The sequence below is a fragment of the Moschus berezovskii genome, chromosome 3 (genome assembly GCF_049115385.1).
Source record: "Moschus berezovskii isolate FMDL1 chromosome 3, NW_MosBer_1.0, whole genome shotgun sequence".
NCBI lineage: Eukaryota > Metazoa > Chordata > Mammalia > Artiodactyla > Moschidae > Moschus > Moschus berezovskii.
This window is the reverse complement of record NC_142462.1, coordinates 22,482,803-22,504,050: the sequence shown is the minus strand read 5'-3', so window position 1 is coordinate 22,504,050 and position 21,248 is coordinate 22,482,803. Positions and strand designations below refer to the sequence as shown.

The 21,248-nt window shown below is 41.9% G+C and overlaps 2 long non-coding RNA genes across 5 annotated transcripts in view; one reads left to right on the top strand and one right to left on the bottom strand.

Moving 5' to 3' along the window:
- Positions 1-2,225, bottom strand: part of LOC148778299 (uncharacterized) — a 42,988-nt gene extending 40,763 nt beyond the window's left edge. Inside the window, exon 1 of the long non-coding RNA XR_016036717.1 lies at positions 283-2,225. This is a non-coding gene — a long non-coding RNA (uncharacterized LOC148778299). The remainder of the gene's footprint in view (positions 1-282) is intronic.
- LOC148778297 (uncharacterized) overlaps positions 1-21,248 on the top strand; it is a 117,485-nt gene that overhangs the window by 72,645 nt on the left and 23,592 nt on the right. For 3 of the 4 annotated variants that reach the window (XR_016036713.1, XR_016036712.1, XR_016036714.1), the window contains one exon: positions 7,190-7,381. This is a non-coding gene — a long non-coding RNA (uncharacterized LOC148778297). Of the gene's footprint in view, positions 1-7,189; positions 7,481-21,248 lie in introns of all 4 variants that reach the window. The other variant, XR_016036715.1, reaches the window with a different exon arrangement.

Sequence of the window (21,248 nt, the reverse complement as noted above, 5' to 3'; positions counted from 1 at the left end):
AAACTAGGGTCTGTCAGCACTAATCTACCTGACAGACCTCTATTACCCTATAAAGGAATGTGACCTCCCAGTGACCAACCCCAACAGTTTTATTGCTTAATATAACGTCCTTGGTACTGCTCTCTTCTGCTTAGATAAATCTGACTTTGTATAGATCCTAGGTGGTGGTGTTTTAGTCGCTAAGTTGTGTCCTGACTCTTTGCAACTCCATGGACTGTAGCCTGCCAGGTTCCTCAGTCCGTGGAATTCTCCAAGCAATAACGCTGGAGTAGGTTGCCATACCCTTCTCAGGAGATCTTCTCCATCCAGGAATCGAAAGCAGATCTCCCACATTGCAGCCATTCTGTACCACTGAGCCACCCGAAAAGTCCATGGATCCACGGAGCTCCTTTCTAGCTGCTGGATGGAATAGTGCCTGATTCCAATTGATTTTTGCTCAAAAAAAAAAAACCCTCGGAAGTTTTAACATGCCTCAATATTCTGGCCTGGAGAATCCTGTGGACAGAGAAGCCTGGAGGTCTGCTGTCCATAGGGTCGCACAGATTCGGGACACGACTGAAGCGCCTCGGCATGCATGCATTGGAGAAGGAAATGGCAACCCACTCCAGTGTTCTTGCCTGGAGAATCCCAGGGACGGTGGAGCCTGGTGGGCTGCCGTCTGTGGGGTCGCACAGAGTCGGACACGACTGAAGCGACTCAGCAGCAGCAGCAGCAGTTTATCTTTTAAGGGCCCTGACTTCCGCAGAGGGCACCTGAGGAGACTCCTGAGAGCCCGGGAAGCAACCGGCGAGCAGGGGTCAGCACCCGACGGCCCCTCGTTCTCGCCGCTCTCTTGCAGGTGGTGAGTGAGTCCCTCCTCCGAGCTCAGCAGCTTCCGCGTCGCGTGTCGTGAGTTCTCGAACTTTTCTTGAGGGGCTCTTTTTCTCGCTGGAGTCCAGCGGGTTCCGACCTGGAAGCTGGACCGGGTCGGGGGTCAGCCTGGGTCCGACTGGGAAACCAGGCCGGGTTCCGGTCCACCTGAAGCCGGACCGCGGCCAGTTCGAGGCCTCCCGGGAACTGAGTTGGGCTTCAAGGCCGAGCAAGCAAGTTAACCTTATCGAAAAGAACCTTGAATTACGGTGACTGCAGCGAAGAACTTTTCACCTGCATAACTTCAGCGTCTCCCGGGTGCCCTGGAGGAAAAGGGTCTCAGCAAAGCACTCGCCACAACGGGCAGAGCGAAAATTCTTTTTCCTCCTCAGTTTCTCCTGACCAGGGTTAGAGCCTCCGGGCCACCCTAGGGGCCGTGGCAGGTCCTGCACGCAGAATCCTGGGAGAATTCTTACCAGTCAGCTCTTCAGATCTCTATCTGTGGTGCTAGGTTAAGAAAGGAAGGTAGAATTTCACGTTGACTCTTCCTTCCCAAATGCAGATTGAGGGGTAGGGGATTAACAATTGTGAACTTGCTTTGGGGTACCCGGTGGTTGTTGATCTCTTCTCTCTCAGAGACGAGATCATTGCCTTGTCATTCTTTCTTTCCTTTTTTTGAAATTTGGCTGCCTCGGGTCTTCATTACAACATGTGAGCTCTAGTTCCCTGACCAGGGAGGAAACCCCGCCCCCTACAGTGGAAGCAGTCTTAGCATTGGATCACCAGGGAAGTCCCTATTGCCTTTTGCTTTCTTCTTTGCCTTGTCTTTGTGTCCTGAGAACTAGATCTGGCAACTGTCAGGTGGCAGGGGCCCCAAAATATGGGCAGACAGAAATGCAGGATGCTGGGGTCTTGCAGAGTGTTGCCGTCTCTCAGAAGAATTGCCTTTGGTCAGGACTGCCTCTGGATCTTGGGAGGGTAGTATCTTCTGCATCCTCTTTGGAGCTTCCCACATAACTTTGTGGTAAAGAATCTGTCTGTCAAAGCAGGAGATGCCAGAGACTCAGTTTTGATCCCTGGGTCGGGAAGATCCCCTGGAGAAGGGAATGGTAACCCACTCCAGTATTCTTGCCTGGAAAATCCCATGGACAGAGAAACTTGGAGTGGGGTCACAAAGAGTCGGACACAATGGAACACACTTCCTTTCCTTTGGAAGGCCTTTTGCATCCAGGAGGTTGTTCCATACTGCCAGGAATAGTTACTATTTGTCCCTGAAGAAATCTGATTTTTGTTCAGATAAACTCTTAAAATTTTTAATGTGCCTCAGTTCATCTTTTAACAGCCTGCACTGCAAGCAACTGCATGGCAGCAACATAGTAAGAGTCAGAGAGGTGGCTCAGAGTCAGAAGTTAGAGCATTTTTAATAGCATTTAAAAGAAAAGATTACCAAAATTGTCACTAAAATTGAAAAATAAGTTGTTCATTCACCTGCTTAATTATAACTTTTTAAACTCATACTATCAATAATAAATCAGAAAGCCCAAACCTGAACAAAAAGACTTCCAACTGCCCCTTAAAATATCATCAAATGGAAAAGGAGGCCATTTTAAACAACCAGCTTTCCCAAGCCCTGGGGAAGCTGGAAGGCTGTTAAAACCGTTATTAGCATATCTAGCCACCAGATGTCACCATTGGTTTTAGCAAATATGCTCTACCTAGCTCTAAGCTAATTCATAAATTCATAGCATTTTGGACCTCAGAGACAAATGGCATTTTACCCGGACAGTTGATGAAACTGAAACTCCGGTTAGTTCCTAGTATTTACAGAGAAATTATTTTTTAGGATTCAGTCTCAGTTCAGTTCAGTTCAGTTCAGTCGCTCAGTCATGACCAACTCTTTGCAACCCCGTGAATCACAGCACACCAGGCCTCCCTGTCCATCACCAACTCCTGGAGTTCACTCAAACTCATGTCCATCAAGTCGGTGATGCCATCCAGCCATCTCATTTTCTGTTGTCCCCTTCTCCTCCCGCCCCCTATCCTTCCCAGCATCAGAGTCTTTTCCAGTGAGTCAACTCGTCACATGAGGTGGCCAAAGTATTGCAGTTTCAGCTTTAGCATCAGTCCTTCCAATGAACACCCAGGATCGATCTCCTTTAGAATGGACTGGTTGGATCTCCTTGCAGTACAAGGGACTCTCAAGAGTCTTCTCCAGCACCACAGTTCAAAAGCATCAATTTTTCAGCGATCAGCTTTCTTCACAGTCCAACTCTCACATCTATACATGACCACGGGAAAAACCATAGCCTTGACTAGATGGACCTTGGTTGGCAAAATAATGTCTCTGCTTTTTAATATGCTATCTAGGTTGGTCATAACTTTCCTTCCAAGGAGTAAGCGTCTTTTAATTTCATGGCTGCAATCAGCATCCACAGTGATTTTGGAGCCCAAATTCCCTTCCTAGCCCTTTCTGTTCCATGTATTTTTATTTTTTAAAAATGGAAACCAGTGTAATGATGCCCTTTAGGCTAGTAAACTACAACTAAGAATTAAATCAAAACAGTTGTCTGTGTCTTGGGGTTCAGATCCAGGTAATAGTTTTTGCTTACTTTTTCCCTTTTTAAAATGCCACACTCTTGGGTATTGCTAGTTGAAACACACCTTCACAAAGGAAAAAAGGAAGGCGCTGCCAATCAAAGTCCAATTAAAATGTATTCGTTTTAGGCGGGTGATGTTTAAATAGGATTCCATAGAAGACAGTACATATTTATGAACCTTACAAATGACTTTTTCACTATATATGTGAACCTAAAGTTACTTTATTCCTTAGTTTCTCTATTTTTGATAAGTATGCTGCTGCTGCTGCTAAGTCACTTCAGTCATGTCCGACTCTTTGCGACCCCATAGACGGCAGCCCACCAGGCTCCCCCGTCCCTGGGATTCTCCAGGCAGGAACGCTGGAGAGGGTTGCCATTTCCTTCTCCAATGCATGAAAGTGAAAAGGGAAAGGGAAGTTGTTCAGTCGTGTCCGACTCTTAGCGACCCCATAGACTGCAGCCTACCAGGCTTCTCCGTTCATGGGATTTTTCTAGGCAAGAGTCTGGAGTGGGTTGCCATTGCCTTTTCCGTTGAAAAGTATAAAGGAGATTAAATGTTAACATCTCTTGTTGCTAATCCTTTAGCTTCTCTCTGTGGAATAGCAAGTACTTCTATTTACACAAATCTATATTCTCTCTAACAAGACTGCTTCTGCATCCTCACCCTTGTTCAAATATCCCAAAACAAGCAACTTTTTACATTTCTATCTCCTCCTTCCCATTTTCGCCACTTCTACTGCCTTGTAGGGAGAAATATCTAATAGATTTTCATTTCCTAAAGATACCACAAAGATACCCTGGAAGTCCCTCACTACATAGAAACCATCATTATTGCTTTTCCCCCTAAAAATAGAACCAAGAAATAATACATGATAAGAGCAAGGACCAAAGGAGAAAGCAAAAAAATGTGTGCAACAGAGATTTTATGAAAGAAAATCCCAAGAATTTACTCTTAGTTTATTCTTATTAAATCACATGATTCTGGCATTGTGGTTTTATAGCTCTATGATTTTTTTTATTTTTAATTGATGTATAGTTGATTTACAATATCGTGTTTATTCAGGTATACAGCAAAGTGATTCAGTTATATGTATTTTTTCAGATTATTTTGCATTAAGGCTATTACAAGGTATTGAATATAATTCCCTGTGTTATATAGTAAATCCTGTTGCTTATCTATTTTATGTATAGCAGTTTGTATCTGTTAATCCCATACTCTTAATTTATCCCTCCCACCCCACCCTCACTTTCCCTTTTGGTAACCAAAAGTTTGTTTCCTATATCTGTGAATTTGCTTCTGTTTTGTATATACATTCCTTTGTATTATTTTTAGATTCCACAAATAAGTGATATTACATATTTGTCTATGTCTGACTTATTTCACTTGGTATATTATCTAGACTCACCCATGCTGTTGCAAATGACATTAGTGTATTCTTTTTTATAATTGGGTTTCCCTGGTGGCTCAGACACTAAAGAGTCCGCCAGCAATATGGGAGACCTGGGTTCAGTCCCTGGGTTGGGAAGATCCCCTGGAGGAGGGCAATATAACATTAGTTTTATAATTAATGTTCCATTTTATAAATATATATATCTTCATAAAGACATTTATATCTTCATAAATCAGTGTGGTGGGTACTTGGATTGTTTCCATGTCTTGGCTATTGTAAATGGTGCTGCTATGAACATTAGGATACATGTGTCTTTTCAAATTAGAGAGTGTCTTTTGGGGACAAAAGACAAGAGTGGGATTACTGGATCATGTGGTAGCTGTAGTTTTAGTTTTTTAAGAGAATGCCATACTGTTTTCCATAGTGAGTACACCAGTTTACATCCCCACGAACAGTGTAGGAGCATTCCCTTTTCTCTGTACCCTCTCCAGCATTTATTGTTTATAGATTCTTTGATGATATATAGTCCCATGATGGTTTTTCTTTTTTTTTCTTCTTTTTTTAAATTTTTATTTAATAAATGGTACAAAGCACAATGCCAAAAAACATTAACAGTTAAAATTTCACCAAATGAAAAAATACTATAGAATACACAGTTGTAAAAAATTACATTAAGTTATTTTACAACTGCCTCAGGCTACAAAAAGAAAAAAAACCCAATGCCATACCTAAGTTATCCCCCTCTCAAAATAATGCCATTTATATTATAAACCATAAGCACCCCATCAAAAGACGGGAACTGCTTTTGTTAATTCATATATATATATATATATATATATATATATATGACTGTATCACTTTGCTATACACCTGAAACAAACACAACACTGTAAATGAAATATAGTACAATATAAAATAAAAATAAGTAACAGACCTTTGGGGCTTTACACCGAGTTAGAGTTCCTATCAGAGGGATAACAACACCACAGCCGTACTGAATCCTCATGAAGGAGGCACATGAATGACTGGATTACAAGAGTTACAGGAATGAGAACTGCTCACTTCCCAGAAACTACAGCTCACAGAAAGCCAACAAAGGCACGAGATACAGACCATTCACTTATGAATGTTTAAAACCCAAGAAAGTCCACATTATTCCTACAACATGTTGAAAGTGCTTCAGAATTCACACAATACTAATTTTCTTTTGGTTCTGGTTAAATTACATATACCAGTTTATAAAAAATGGTAAAATCTGTAACTCTGTACAAAGTTTTAAAAGATTACTTAAGAATAGATTCTTGTATTTCTATGCCACCTTTATAGTTCTGGTTTCTCATTTTTTAATTAGTAAATTCAGCATGCAGGTTCTATCCCAGGCTAATTTATACACCTCCAGAAGGAATGGATTCTTAAATCCACAGAGTGTTGAGGTGGGGAGCCCCCAACCACGTCAGATTTGTTTCACATATGATACTATACATGTTTCAATCCATTCTCCCAAATTATCCCACCCTCGCCCTCTCCCACAGAGTCCGAAAGACTGCTCCACACATCCGTATCTCTCCTGCTGTCTCATATACAGGGTTATCATTATCCTCTTGCTATATTCCATATATATGTGTTAATGTACTGTATTGGTGTTTTTCTTTCTGGCTTACATCCCTCTGTATAATAGGCTCCAGTTTCATCCACCTCATTAGAACTGATTCAAATGCATTCTTTTTAATGGCTGACTAATATTCCATTGTGTAAATGTACCACAGCTTTCTTATCCATTCGCCTGCAGATGGACATCTAGGTTGCTTCCATGTCCTGGCTATTATAAACAGTGCTGCGAAGAACATTGGAGTACATGTGTCTTTTTCAATTCTGGTTTCCTCACTGTGTATGCCCAGCAGTGGGATTACTGGGTCGTATGGCAGTTCTATTTCCAGGTTTTAAGGAATCTCCACACTGTTCTCCACAGTGGCTGTACTAGTTTGCATTCCCACCAACAGTGTAAGAGGGTTCCCTTTTCTCCACACCCTCTCCAGCGTTTATTGCTTGTAGACTTTTGTATAACAGCCATTCTGACTGGCGTGAAATGGTACCTTATTGTGGTTTTAATTTACATTTCTCTGATAATGAGTGATGTTGAGCATCTTTTCATGTGTTTGTTAGTCATCTGTATGTCTTCTTTGGACAATTCTCTGTTTAGTTCTTTGGCCCATTTTTTGATTGAGTCGTTTATTTTTCTGGAATTGAGCTGCAGGAGTGGCTTGTGTATTTTTGAGATTAATCCTTTGTCAGTTGCTTCATTTGCTATTATTTTCTCCCATTCTGAAGGCTGTCTTTTCACCTTGCTTATAGTTTCCTTCAGCCCGGCGGCACAGACGTGAGAGACGCTGGCCGTGGCACAACCAACCACGCAAAGAGGCGCGACGGTGAGGAGCTACCCCACGCCTGAAGCCAGGGCCGGCAGCCGAGAGGAGCTACCCCACATCCAATAGGCGGTGGCTGCGAGGGCGCAGGAGGGCCCAGAGGAGCTACTCCACATTCAAGGTCAGGAGAGGCGGCCTTGAGGAGATACCCCTCGTCCAAGGTAAGGTGCAGCGGCTGCGCTTTCTTGGACCAGCTATGAAGAGACATCCCACGTCCAAGGTAAGAGAAACACAACTAAGACGGTAGATATTGTGAGGGGGCATCAGAGGGCAGACACACTGAAATCATAACCACAGGAAACTAGTTGATCTGATCACATGGACCACAGCCGAATGTGGTCCACTGGAGAAGGGAATGGCAAACCACTTCAGTATGCTTGCCTTGAGAACCCCATGAACATTATCAAAGGGCAAAATGATAGGATACTGAATGAGGAATTCCCCAGGTCGGTAGGTGCCCAGAATGCTACTGGAGATCAGTGGAGAAGTAACTCTAGAAGGAATGAAGGGATGGAGCAAAAGCAAAACTGATACCCAGTTGTGGATGTGACCAGTGATAGAAGCAAGGTCCGGTGCTGTAAAGAGCAATATTGCATAGGAACCTGGAATGTTAGGTCCATGAATCAAGGCAAATTGGAAGTGGTCAAACAGGAGATGGCAAGAGTGAACATAGACATTCTAGGAATCAGTGAATTAAAATGGACTGGAATGGGTGAATTTAACTCAGATGACCATTATACCTACTACTGTGGGCAGGAATCCCTTAGAAGAAATGGAGTAGCCATCATGGTCAACAAGAGTCCGAAATGCAGTACTTGGATACACTCTTAAAAACGACAGAATGATTTCTGTTCATTTCCAAGGCAAACCATTCAATATTACAGTAATCCAGGCCTATGCCCCAACCAGTAACGCTGAAGAAGCCGAAGTTGAACGGTTCTATGAAGACCAACAAGACCTTTTAAAACTAACACCCAAAAAAGATGTCCTTTTCATTATAGGGGACTGGAATGCAAAAGTAGGAAGTCAAGAAACACCTGGAGTAACAGGCAAATTTGGCCTTGGAGCACGGAATGAAGCAGGGCAAAGGCTAATAGAGTTTTGCCAAGAGAACGCACTGGTCATAGCAAACACCCTCTTCCAACAACACAAGAGAAGACTCTACACATGGACATCACCAGATGGTCAACACCGAAATCAGATTGATTATATTCTTTGCAGCCAAAGATGGAGAAGCTCTATACAGTTAGCAAAAACAAGACCAGGAGGAGCTGACTGTGGCTCAGATCATGAACTCCTTATTGCCAAATTCAGACTTAAATTGAAGAAAGTAGGGAAAACCACTAGACCATTCAGATATGACCTCAATCAAATCCCTTATGATTATACAGTGGAAGTGAGAAATAGATTTAAGGGACTAGATCTGACAGATAGAGTGCCTGATGAACTCTGGACGGAGGTTCGTGACATTGTACAGGAGACAGGGACCAAGACCATCCCCATGGAAAAGAAATGCAAAAAAGCAAAATGGCTGTCTGAGGAGGCCTTCCAAATAGCTGTGAAAGGAAGAGAAGCGAAAAGCAAAGGAGAAAAGGAGAGATATAAGCATCTGAATGCAGAGTTCCAAAGAATAGCAAGGAGAGATAAGAAAGCCTTCCTCAGTGATCAATGCAAAGAAATAGAAGAAAACAACAGAATAGGAAAAACAAGAGATCTCTTCAAGAAAGTTAGAGATTCCAAGGGAACATTTCATGCAAAGATGGGCTCGATAAAGGACAGAAATGGTATGGACCTAACAGAAGCAGAAGATATTAAGAAGAGGTGGCAAGAATACACAGAAGAACTGTACAAAAAAGATCTTCACGACCAGGATAGTCATGATAATGTGATCACTGACTTAGAGTCAGACATCTTGGAATGTGAAGTCAAGTGGGCCTTAGAAAGCATCACTATGAACAAAGCTAGTGGAGGTGATGGAATTCCAGTTGAGCTATTTCAAATCTTGAAAGATGATGCTGTGAAAGTGCTGCACTCAATATGCCAGCAAATTTGGAAAACTCAGCAGTGGCCACAGGACTGGAAGAGGTCAGTCTTCATTCCAATCCCAAAGAAAGGCAATGCGAAAGAATGCTCAAACTACCACACAATTGCACTCATCTCACACGCTAGTAAAGTCATGCTCAAAATTCTCCAAGCCAGGCTTCAGCAATATGTGAACCGTGAACTCCCAGATGTTCAAGCAGGTTTTAGAAAAGGCAGAGGCACCAGAGATCAAATTGCCAACATCCACTGGATCATGGAGAAAGCGAGAGAGTTCCAGAAAACCATCTATTTCTGCTTCATTGACTATGCCAAAGCCTTTGACTGTGTGGATCACAATAAACTGTGGAACATTCTGAAAGAGACCACCTGACCTGCCTCTTGAGAAACCTGTATGCAGGTCAGGAAGCAACAGTCAGAACTGTACATGGAACAACAGACTGGTTCCAAATAGGAAAAGGAGTACGTCAAGGCTGTATATTGTCACCCTGCTTATTTAACTTATATGCAGAGTACATCATGAGGAACGCTGGGCTGGAAGAAGCACAAGCTGGAATCAAGATTGCCAGGAGAAATATCAATAACCTCAGATATGCAGATGACACTACCCTTATGGCAGAAAGTGAAGAGGAACTCAAAAGCCTCTTGATGAAAGTGAAAGAGGAGAGTGAAAAGATTGGCTTGAAGCTCAACATTCAGAAAACAAAGATCATGGCATCTGGTCCCATCACTTCATGGGAAATAGATGGAAAAACAGTGGAAACGGTGTCAGACTTTATTTTTGGGGGCTCCAAAATCACTGCAGATGCTGATTGCAGCCATGAAATTTAAAGACGCTTACTCCTTGGAAGGGAAGTTATGACCAACCTTGATAGTATATTAAAAAGCAGAGACATTACTTTGCCAACAAAAGTCCGTCTAGTCAAGGCTATGGTTTTTCCTGTGGTCATGTATGGATGTGAGAGTTGGACTGTGAAGAAAACTGATCGCCGAAGAATTGATGCTTTTGAACTGTGGTGTTGGAGAAGACTCTTGAGAGTCCCTTGTACTGCAAGGAGATCCAACCAGTCCATTCTAAAGGAGATCAATTCTGGGTACTCATTGAAAGGACTGATGCTAAAGCTGAAACTGCAATACTTTGGCCACCTCATGCGACGAGTTGACTCACTGGAAAAGACTCTGATGCTGGGAAAGGTTTGGGGCGGGAGGAGAAGGGGACGACCGAGAATGAGACGGCTGGATGGCATCACCGACTCTGTGGACATGAGTTTGAGTGAACTCCGGGAGTTCGTGATGGACAGGGAGTCCTGGCGTGCTGTGACTCATGGGGTCGCGGAGAGTCGGACACGACTGAGCAACTGAACTGTACTGAACTGAATAGTTTCCTTTGTTGTGCAGAAGCTTTTAATTTTAATTGGGTCCCATTTGCTTATTTTTGCTTTTATCCAATATTCTGGGAGGTGGGTCATGGAGGATCCTGCTGTGATTTATGTCAGAGAGTGTTTTGCCTACGTTCTCCTCTAGGAGTTTTATAGTTTCTGGTCTTTCATTTAGATCTTCAATCCATTTTGAGCTTATTTTTGTGTATGGTGTTAGGGAGTGTTCTAGTTTCATTCTTTTACAAGTGGTTGACCAGTTTTCCCAGCACCACTTTTAAAGAGATTGTCTTTTCTCCATTGAATATTCTTGCCTCTCTTGTCAAAGATAAGGTGTCCATAGGTGCATGGATTTATCTCTGGGCTTTCTGTTTTGTTCCATTGATCTATAGTTCTGTCTAATGCCAGTACCATACTGTCTTGATGACTGTGGCTTTGTAGTAGAGCCTGAAGTCTGGCAGGTTGATTCCCCCGGTTCCATTCTTCTTTCTCAAGATTGCTTTGGCTATGCGAGGTTTTTTGTATTTCCATACAAATTGTGAAATTATTTGTTCTATCTCTGTGAAAAACACCGTTGGTAGCTTGATAGTGATTGCATTCAACTTATAAATTACTTTGGGTAATATATTCATTTTCACAGTATTTGTTCTTCCAATCCATGAACACGGTATATTTCTCCATCTATTAGTGTCCTCTCTGATTTCTTTCACCAATGTTTTATAGTTTTCTATATATAGGTCTTTTGTTTCTTTAGGTAGATATATTCCTAAGTATTTTATTCTTTTCATTGCAATGGTGAATGGAATTGTTTCCTTAATTTCTCTTTCTATTTTCTCATTATTAGTGTATAGGAATGCAAGGGATTTCTGTGTGTTGATTTTATATCCTGCAACTTTACTATATTCATTGATTAGCTCTAGTAATTTTCTGGTAGAGTCTTTAGGGTTTTCTGTGTAGAGGATCATGTCATCTGTGAACAGTGAGAGTTTTACTTCTTCTTTTCCAATTTGTATTCCTTTTATGTCTTTTTCTGCTCTGATTGCTGTGGCCAAAACTTCCAAAACTGTGTTGAATAGTAGTGGTGAGAGTGGGCACCCTTGTCTTGTTCCTGATTTTAGGGGAAACGCTTTCAATTTTTCACCATTGAGGATAATGTTTGCTGTGGGTTTGTCATATATACCTTTTATTACGTTGAGGAATGTTCCTTCTATTCCCGCCTTCTGGAGGGTTTTGATCATAAATGGATGTTGAATTTTGTCAAAGGCTTTCTCTGCATCTATTGAAATAATCATATGGTTTTTATTTTTCAATCCGCTAATATGGTGTATTACATTGATTGATTTGCGGATATTGAAGAATCCTTGCATCCCTTGGATAAAGCCCACTTGGTCATGATGTATGATCTTTTTAATGTGTTGTTGGATTCTGATTGCTAGAATTTTGTTAAGGATTTTTGCATCTATGTTCATCAGTGATATTGGGCTGAAGTTCTCCTTTTTTGTGGCATCTTTGTCAGGTTTTGGTATGAGGGTGATGGTGGCCTCATAGAATGAATTAGGAAGTTTACCTTCCTCTGCATTTTTCTGGAAGAATTTGAGTAGGATAGGTGTTAGCTCTTCTCTAAATTTTTGGTAGAATTCAGCTGTGAAGCCATCTGGACCTGGGCTTTTGTTTGCTGGAAGATTTCTGATTACAGTTCAATTTCCATGCTTGTGATGGGTCTGTTAGATAGATTTTCTATATCTTTTCTATATCTTTCTATATCTTCCTGGTTCAGTTTTGGAAAGTTATACTTTTCTAAGAATTTGTCCATTTCTTGCAAGTTGTCCATTTTATTGGCATATAATTGCTGATAATAGTCTCTTATGGTCCTTTGTATTTCTATGTTGTCTGTTGTGATCTCTCCCCTTTCATTTCTAATTTTATTGATTTGTTTTTTCTCCCTTTGTTTCTTGATGAGTCTGGCTAGTGGTTTGTCAATTTTATTTACCCTCTCAAAGAACCAGCTTTTGGCTTTGTTGATTTTTGCTATGGTCTCTTTTGTTTCTTTTGTATTTATTTCTGCCCTAATTTTTAAGATCTCTTTCCTTCTACTGACCCTAGGGTTCTTCATTTCTTCCTTTTCTAGTTGCTTTAGGTGTAGAGTTAGGTTATTTAGTTGGCTTTTTTCTTGTTTCTTGAGTTATGCCTGTATTGCTATGAACCTTCCCCTTAGCACCTCTTTTACAGTGTCCCACAGGTTTTGGGTTGTTGTGTTTTCATTTTCATTCATTTCTATGCATATTTTGATTTCTTTTTTGATTTCTTCAATGATTTGTTCATTATTCAGCAGCGTGTTGTTCAGCCTCCATATGTTGGAATTTTTAATAGTTTTTCTCCTGTAATTGAGATCTAGTCTTACTGCATTGTGGTCAGAAAAGATGCTTGGAATGATTTCAATTTTTTTGAATTTACCAAGCCTAGATTTATGGCCCAGGAATTTATCTACCCTGGAGAAGGTTCTGTGTGCACTTGAGAAGAAGGTGAAATTCATTGTTTTGGGGTGAAATGTCCTATAATCTATTATGTTTAACTGGTCTATTGTATCGTTTAACTTTTGTATTTCCTTGTTAATTTTCTGTTTAGTTGATCTATCCATAGGTGTGAGTGGGGTATTAAAGTCTCCCACTATTATTGCATTGTTGTTAATTTCCCCTTTCATACTTGTTAGTAATTGTCTTACATATTGCGGTGCTCCTATGTTGGGTGCATATATATTTATAATTGTTATATCTTCTTCTTGGATTGAGCCTTTGATCATTATGTAGTGTCCTTCTTTGTCTCTTTTCACAGCCTTTGTTTTAAAGTCTATTTTATCTGATATGAGTATTGCTACTCCTGCTTTCTTTTGGTCTCTATTTGCGTGGAATATCTTTTTCCAGCCTTTCACTTTCAGTCTGTATGTGTCCCTCGTTTTGAGGTGGGTCTCTTGTAGACAACACATATGGGGGTCTTGTTTTTGTATCCATTCAGCCAGCCTTTGTCTTTTGGTTGGGGCATTCAACCCATTTACATTTAAGGTAATTATTGATAAGTATAATCCTGTTGCCATTTACTTTATTGTTTTGGGTTCGAGTTTATACACTCATTCTGTGTTTCCTGTCTAGAGAAGGTCCTTTAGCATTTGTTGGAGAGCTGGTTTGGTGATGTGAATTCTCTCAGCTTTTGCATGTCTGTAAAGCTTTTGATTTCTCCTTCATATTTGAATGAGATCCTTGCTGGGTATAGTAATCTGGGCTGTAGGTTATTTTCTTTCATGCCTTTAAGTATGCCCTGCCATGCCCTCCTGGCCTGAAGAGTTTCTATTGAAAGGTCACCTGTTATCCTTATGGGAATCCCCTTGTGTGTTATTTGTTGCTTTTCCCTTGCTGCTTTTAATATTTGTTCTTTGTGTTTGATCTTTGTTAATTTGATTAATATGTGTTTTGGGGTATTGTGCCTTGGGTTTATCCTGTTTGGGACTCTCTGGGATTCTTGGACCTGGGTGATTATTTCCTTCCCCATTTTAGGGAAATTTTCAACTATTATTTCCTCAAATATTTTCTCATGGTCTTTCTTCTTGTCTTCTTCTTCTGGGACTCCTATGATTCGGATGTTGGGGCATTTAAAATTGTCCTAGAGATCTCTGAGATTGTCCTCATTTCTTTTAATTCTGTTTTTCTTTTTTCCTCTCTGCTTCATTTATTACTACCATTCTATCTTCTAACGCACTTATTCTCTCTTCTGCCTCCATTATTCTACTGTTGGTTCCCTCTAGAGTGTTTTTTATCTCATCTATTGCATTATTCATTGTATATTGACTCTTTTTTATTTCTTCTAGATCCTTATCAAACCTTTCTTGCATCTTCTCAATCCTCATCTCCATATTATTTATCTGTAACTCCAATCTGCTTTCAAGATTTTGAATCAATTTCACTATCATTATTTGGAATTCTTTATCAGGTGGATTCCCTATCTCTTCCTCTTTTGTTTGGGTTGGTGGGCATTTATCCTGTTCCTTTATTTGCTGGGTATTTCTCTGCCTCTTCATCTTGCTTATATTGCTGTCTTTGGGGTGGCCTTTCCATCTTCTGGCAGTTTGTGGAGTTCTCTTTATTGTAGAGTTTCCTCGCTATGGGTGAGGTTGGACGGGTGGCTTGTCAAGGTTCCCTAGTTAGGAAAGCTTGTGTCAGTGTTCTGGTGGGTGGAGCTGGATTTCTTCTCTCTGGAGTGCAATGAAGTGACCAGTAATAAGTTATGAGATGTCAGTGGGTTTGGAGTGACTTTGGGCAGCCTGTATATTCAAGTTCAGGGCTATTTTCCTGTGTTTCTGGAGAATTTGCATGGTATGTCTTGCTTTGGAACTTGTTGACCCTTGGGTGGTGCTTGGTTTCAGTGTAGGTATGGAGGTGTTTGATGAGCTCCTATAGATTAATATAGATTAATTAATTAATTATTAATCCTATAAATTAATACTTAAGCCTCTTGCCTCTGGTTTTCAGTCTTATTCTTGCAGTAGCCTCTAGACTTCTCAATCTGTCATTTCCAAGGTGGTTCCCTCTGTTTTAGCTTCTGTTTGCTGGTCTCTTCAGTATCTAAAATCGCCGAAGAATTGGTGCTTTTGAACTGTGGTGCTGGAGAAGACTCTTGAGAGTCCCTTGGACTGCAAGGAGATCCAACCAATCCATTCTAAAGGAGATCAGTCCTGGGTGTTCATTGGAAGGACTGATGCTAAAGCTGAAACTCCAATACTTTGGCCACCTCATGCGACGAGTTGACTCACTGGAAAAGACTCTGATGCTGGGAAAGGTTGGGGGTGGGAGGAGAAGGGGACGACAGAGAATGAGATGGCTGGATGGCATCACCGACTCTGTGGACATGAGTTTGAGTGAACTCCGGGAGTTGGTGATGGACAGGGAGGCCTAGCGTGCTGTGATTCATGGGGTCCCGGAGAGTCGGACACGACTGAGGGACTGAACTGAACTTAACTGAACTGAACTGAATTTCCACCCTGACTCTAGGGGGCGGTGGTGGACACTTTTTAAGGCTCACTTGTTCAGTCCTGTTCTGGGAAGGGAGGAACACTCCAGACAAATATCTCTGGCGTCTGTGGGGAGTTCTCGCAGTGTCCTGGCCACACTGGGTTTGCCCCCGCTCACGGCGTGTGTGCTGTCCCAGTCTACACTGCACAGGCTCTAAGTTACTCTGTCAATAACTGTCTGAGGCCAGCACTGGGTTGCATGCACGTCCCAGGTCTAAGCCACTCAGGTTCAGCTACTTGGGTACTCCACAAAGGCACAGATTTGGTTGGGCCTGCATTTTGTGCCTTCCCCAGACCGAGCAGCTCAAGTGACCAGGTGTTTGGTGAGCACAGTCGCTGCGACTTATCACCTCCCCGGTCCCTCCCGCTCGGTTTTCTGTGTATACAACCGGCGCACCTTCTCAGGCAGATGTTAACCAGCCAGAAACCCAAAAAGTCTTGGTTAACACTGAAGCCTGCCTGTAGTTTGGTATCGGATGCCTCTCTGGGGCTGTGATTGCCCCCTTCTGGCTCTGGCTGCCCTCCCCTGCCTGTCTTGGCGGGAGATGGGCATCCACAGTCAGCTAGCTCTGCTCAGTCCTTTGTTCTGTGAGCGGGGCTGGCGGAGTCTTAAGTTAGGGCTCTTCGCCTTTTTGCGGGGTAGCTACCCCACAGTCTGCTCTGCTATCTCCAGTCAGCTCCCCCAGACTGCCCTCCCGGCATTCAGGCCCGGTCCTCTCTCTAAGCAGTTCAGCCAGCTCCTCCCTGCCCAGACCCGCTTGTTAATGGCAGATGCGGGCGTCTGCTCTGCTTCTCCACTGGGAGTTACCTTTGGACTCGTACGCTGTGAGGTTTAATTATTTATCGCTTTTTCTCCCAGTTGTGTTGCCCTCTGAGGTTCCAAGGCTCGCCACAGACTCGCCTGTGAGAGTGTTTCCTGGTGTTCAGAAACTTCTCTTTTTCATGCCTCCCTTCCCGGGATGGACTCCGTCCCTACTTCTTTTGTCTCTCTTTTTGTCATTTATGTTTTTTCCTACCTCCTTTTGAAGACAATGGGCTGCTTTTCTGGGTGCCTGATGTCCTCTGCCAGCATTCAGAAGTTGTTTTATGGACTTTACTCAGTGCTCAAATGTTCTTTTGATGAATTTGTGGGGGAGAAAGTGGTCTCGCCATCCTATTCCTCCGCCATCTTGTTTCAGCCTTGATGGTTTTTCTTTTAATTGGCAAACAGAATTACACTCATTATCCAAACAAAATGACAAGGAATTGTGTGAGCTGCGATGAACAAAAATGTACAGGTGATTTATTTAAATCCTAGAAGTAATATTCAATGAGTTTGAGTAAAACTTGCTGCTAAAAACAGGACATTAAAGGTAATTTAAATATATTCAGTGCAGTCATTTATTCCAGTTTCATGCATGTTAAGTAGGTTTTTATCTCTAAGTTGCCATCAACGGACCTCTCAAACACTCAAAATACTAGCTTTACATCATTAACACATTTTTGGTCAATGAGTTGGATAATGTAGTACTTATGAAAATATATATTGCCATTCTCTTTCAAATGAGCTGCATGTTACATCTATTAACATAACTATATTGGCCTAATTTCCTTATTTTCAGTAGCCTACAGTTTGGAAATACAAATTGACAAATGAGAGCCAAATGATGAAAGTGGTCTTACACAAAAGGTCATAAATTATAAAGCCTCAGCAAGGAATATCCTAGATAATTGCCATGATGTAAAAGTGTTAAATAGTATGCATTTAGGTTTTTCTTTTTTTAAAGAAAATCTTACGTTGTTTTAACCATTTTATTTCAGCAAATCTGTTGGTGGTAGATAATTTGACCTTCTTTTTAAAGAGGTAGTTTGATTCACCTAAGTATCTAGGGTGGGCTTCCCAGGTGAGTGGGTGGCAAAGAATCCACCTGCCAATGCAAGAGATGCAGGTTTGATCCCTGAGTCAGGAAAATCCCCTGGAGAAGGAAATGGCAACCTAGTCCAGTATTCTTGCCTGGAAATCCCATGGACAGAGGAGTCTTATGGGCTGCAGTCCATGGGGTCGCAAAAGAGTTGGATACGACTTAATGACTAAACAAGAAGTATCTAGGTTACTTTCTACATGGACTGTGGGAAGTTCAAATCTTGGATCCTATTCCCAGAGATTCTGCTTTAATTTAATTCTGCTTTAATGCTCAGGAGTGGCCTGAGCATCAGAGTTTTAAAAGCTTTCTAGGTGATTCTAACGTGCAGACAATGTTGAGAATCACTATGCCAAACCTTACATCTTAGGTAAACTGATGTTAATACATTCCTGCTTTGTTATTTTCAAAGTTATTTATAAGGGGATTTAGTTCTAGGTTGGGTTTAAAGCGCACATTTGGAAACCTTGCAGTCAAGTTACTGCAAAAGGTGATTGCAAACTAAACATTCTTTATAGCCAAAGGAAGGGGAAAATATAATTAGGAGATGCACCTTCACTCATCTCTGAAGTAATCAACAGACCTTTTACAAAATTCCCAAAAGCAAATTATTTGGAACTTCCAAAGAACATTACTGGTGTTACCAAAAAATAATCAAACAAAAAAATCCAATGTCAAATAATTTGGGGTTAAATCATACTTTTCTTTTCTACAAGATTTCTTAGAAACACTGTAATAGGTTGTAAATCTGCAAAAGGAACAGAATTCCCTTTGTAGCATGCAATAAATGCATTGAATGATTCAAGGAACTGTGGGCCTAATGTTTTATGGGGCACACTTACAGAAATGAAACCCAAGGATGTATCTTTTAAGGCAATAAAACCAAAAATGTTGTGCAAAGGTTTTACTCTGCAAGTCTGACACACTACCTGCTTTTTAATATTCTGTTTTGAATATAACATTGTATTAGTGTGATAGTCACTCAGTCATGTCCAGTGATTTGTGACCCCATGAACTGTAGCCCACCAGACTCCTCTGTCCCTGGGGATTCTCCAGGCAAGAAAACTGGAGTGGGTTGCCATTTCCTTCTCCAGGGGATCTTCCTGACTCAGGAATGGAACCTGGGTCTCTTACACAGTGCAGGTGGATTCATTACAGTCTGAAGCACCAGGGAAAAGCTTTCTCTGTATTACCTTCAAATATCTGGAAATTTTCTACAACGGGCCCAGCCTAGTGGTTAAGATTACAAACTCAGGAGCAAAAGTTCTTAGGTTCCCATAGAACGTTTTTTACTTAATCTCTCTGTGCTTCAGTTTCTTCACCTGTTGAATGGGGAAATGTATCACACCCACTTCCTGATATGTTGTGTTTGGTAAACTTCGGTTGTTGACATTCCATTACAATAGCAGTTACAAGAGTGCCTTAAAAGTGAGGCACCAAACTGCCATAAAGAATTTCCAAGGAAATTTCTGAGAAGCCATGCTATAACCTCTGAACCCTGTGACCCACTTTGAGAATATAAGCGGATTGAGAAAGGGAAGGAGAAGAAATACTTGTGAAGAGAGAGCACTGTGGAAATAGCTGTTGCTGGATGAGGAGGCTCCACCATCTCTCTCTGTTGAGAAGAACTCGGAGGGGTCCCCTTGGTGACCCTGAGTGGTACAAGCATGCCTTTTGGGGGCCCCGTGTCTGCCGTCTGCTTCTGTCCAGGAAATCTAGAGGACCATGGATGGCTGAATAACTGCTCTGAAGGCCGGTCCATCTGCATTGCCAGAGTTTTTCAGGGCATAGGACATGAGAGTGTTTCCTGTGAACCAGATGACAAAGAATCTGGCCCAGTAGAGGCCCAGCAAGAGGCTGGAAATGAGGCCAGATTCCTTGGGTCCAAAGCAGGAGAAACAAGTGGAATCCAGTTGCCAGTTAGCAATAGGGAACTGAAGGAGGGAGGTCCCCAGCAAATATCATCACAGAAACTCCACAAAAGTGCCCCAGGAAGAAAGAATCAATTTTAAGCCAAAAGGCCTAAGATAAGTAAGCAGAGGAAAGCTAATGAGGGCCTCTTTCCAGGGCAGACCTACAGGGAAGCAGGTGAAGGAGGTTGCCTGCTAAATCAAGGTCAGAGCTTAGTAATATCTTGGGCCATCTAAATTTAATTACTGAACTGAGCCGTATTCATGATCTTAATTGACAGTAGAGTGATCTGTTACTTAAACATGAACAGAAATTTTCATCCAGAAGTACCCAGTGATTACTGGAGCCTGCATGCATGCATGCTCACTCACACAGTGAAGTCCAACTCTGTGACTCCATGGACTGTAGCCCGCCAGGCTCCTCTGTCCATGGAATTTTCCCGGCAAGAATACTGGAGTGGGTTGACATTTCCTTCTCCAGGGGATCTTCCTGATCCAGGGATCAAACCCAAGTCTTCCACGTCTCCTGCATTGACAGGCAGATTCTTTACCGCTGAGCAACCTGGGAAGCCCTACTGGGGCAGGAAAGATGAAAATAAAGATGATTTGATGGTTTGCTGTTATGATATCATGAGTCTTGCACCAGATACATTATATATTTTAAATATACTTCTTATATTTATTTATTTATTTGTTCTTGTTTAATCACTAAGTCATGTCCGACTCTTTAAAACCCCATGGACTACAGCGTGCCAGGCTCCTCTGTCCATGGATTTTCTAGGCAAGAATACTGGAGTGGGTTGCCATTTCCTCCTCCAGGGAATCTTCCCAACCCAGAGATCGAACCTGCATTTCATGCATTGACAGGCAGATTTCTTACCACTGAGCACCAGAGAAGCCCAATATATATATTTAAATATTATAAATATATACTATATACTGTATATAATAATTATACCTAATAAATATTGTATGCATTTTTTAGGGCAAAAGTTTCATAAATTCTCATGAATTGAAGGACAATCATTTCAGTTCAGTTCAGTCGCCCAGTGGTGTCCGACTCTTTGCGACCCCATGAACTGCAGCATGCCAGGCCTCCCTGTCCATCACCAACTCCAGGAGTCCACCCAAACCCATGTCCATTGAGTCAGTGATGCCATCCAACCATCTCTTCCTCTGTCGTCCCCTTCTCCTCCTGCCCTCAATCTTTCCCAGCATCAGGGTCTTTTCAAATGAGTCAGCTCTTCGCATCAGGTGGCCAAAGTATTGGAGTTTCAGCATCAACTTCAGTCCTTCCAATGAACACCCAGGACTGATCTCCTTTAGGATGGATTGGTTGGGTCTCCTTGCAGTCCCAGGGACTCTCAAGAGTCTTCTCCAACACCACAGTTCAAAAGCATCAATTCTTCGGTGCTCAGCTTTCTTTATAGTCCAAATCTCACATCCATACATGACCACTGGAAAAACGATAGCCTTGACTAGACAGACCTTTTTTGACAAAGTAATGTCTCTGCTTTTTAATATGCTGTCTAGGTTAGTCATAACTTTCCTTCCAAGGAGTAAGCGTCTTTTAATTTCATGGCTGCAATCACCATCTGCAGTGATCTTGGAGCCCAGAAAAATAAAGTCAGCCACTGTTTCCACTGTTTCCCCATCTATTTGCCATAAAAGAGATGGGAATACCAGACCACCTGACCTGCCT